The sequence below is a fragment of the Pleurodeles waltl genome, chromosome 12 (genome assembly GCF_031143425.1).
Source record: "Pleurodeles waltl isolate 20211129_DDA chromosome 12, aPleWal1.hap1.20221129, whole genome shotgun sequence".
Taxonomy (NCBI): Eukaryota; Metazoa; Chordata; class Amphibia; order Caudata; family Salamandridae; genus Pleurodeles; species Pleurodeles waltl.
In genome coordinates, this window is record NC_090451.1 from 123357567 (window position 1) to 123359120 (window position 1554).

General features: G+C 41.8%; 2 non-coding genes across 2 annotated transcripts; one reads left to right on the forward strand and one right to left on the reverse strand.

Annotated features, from left to right (window-relative positions):
* Positions 1-242: 242 nt before the first annotated feature.
* On the reverse strand, positions 243-316 carry TRNAI-AAU (transfer RNA isoleucine (anticodon AAU)). Its single transcript has one exon. It is a non-coding gene; the product is annotated as a tRNA-Ile (tRNA).
* A 683-nt stretch (positions 317-999) lies between these two features.
* Positions 1000-1081, forward strand: TRNAS-AGA (transfer RNA serine (anticodon AGA)). The gene has a single exon. It is a non-coding gene; the product is annotated as a tRNA-Ser (tRNA).
* Positions 1082-1554: the final 473 nt, after the last annotated feature.

Genomic DNA, 1554 nt, shown 5'->3' on the forward strand with positions numbered 1-1554 from the left:
AAAGAGTGTGAAGTGCGGGTCGAGTGTACCATGAAAACACTGAGGATGTCGCATCAGCGAGTGTCAGCTATAACTATTACAGCATGCGCCCTGCAACCGCTCATAAAGATTGTTCAACACCTCCCATTTTTATTGATCAGAATGAAGAAAATTCCACTCTGTAACTGCTACTTAATAGGTCCTGCAGGGTGGGCGTGTTTTCTAGTTCGTGAAACTGCAAAGGAAAAGTGGTTATAGATTACTAGCCCATACGGGAATTGAACCCGCGACCTTGGCGTTATTAGCACCACGCTCTAACCAACTGAGCTAACCGGCCTCATATGTAAATATTATAGTTCATTGGTAGAAAACTGTCTACTGATAAAGCTGAGGCAGCACTTCGCGTATAAGGGATTCTTTCAACAGGCGTGGAGATGAGTCATGCTTATGCCATCATAGTTTGTCGCCAAGACATTGAGGCGCTCTGGGCAGTGCTAAGTGAACCCACAACTTGTACACAGAAGGAAGATATGACTAAATAACACCAACATTGTCTTAGTAATTGCACTGTAGACGCCTGGCTATCAAGAACCACAAAGCGCCCAGTTCCAGGGAAAATGGACTGAAAACTAGAATTGCCCTATAGGGCCTGCCCAGGCATCGCAGCACTGCGCATGCGTAATCTTATGCTAATTGTTTTTCTGTTCTGCAGGTAGTGTTCCTCGTTGAGCTCAATCTGTAGCACACGCTATTATAATTGTGCTTTTCTTCACTTCTTGTACCCTTTTCTCGGCACTCCTTCAACAACTCTTTTCCCGCCCAATAGACTTTCATATACTTTAAATACTTTCAGCACCTTTTTTTAATCAGAACATCTAGTACACAGTTTATACGGTCCAAACTGGATGGCGTGCCCCTAACTATAATTCTGTGCGTCTTCCCTCCCTAAATTGTCCAAGTCTTCATATCCATGACACAGATCCCACTGCACACTCTAGAGTATAGAATACTGCCAGTGCAGTAGTCGTGGCCGAGTGGTTAAGGCGATGGACTAGAAATCCATTGGGGTTTCCCCGCGCAGGTTCAAATCCTGCCGACTACGGTAAATTTTTATAAAAAATGCTTATCTCCAATTATCAGCTTCTATCGCTATATCAGGCGGTATTTAATTGCAGAAAAATAGAGGCTTTTCCCTCTACAAGATATCTGTACCATAACATTGTCTAGCACAATCTAGTTTCGAGTTAAATTTCTTTTCATAACAAAATATTCTAGAATTGCACACTTTAAAAATTAAAATAGATCAGAGAGCACTTCAATCATAAACTCCACAGCAGTTTTAAAGCAGCTTCAAACAATTAAACTATAAAAAGTGGGTACTCTGTGAACTCTGCTTGATTATATCATCATAACTATTCATGATACAGTGTCACTCGTAGTGTCACACACAAAGGAGCCAAATGTCACACACTGGCACACTTAATAAATGGAAGTGTCACGCATAAACATATCGAAAACTTAGAAGCTGCATTTCTGCGGGTTTCAATGCAGGCAGCATTACACAATGGCAGCCAA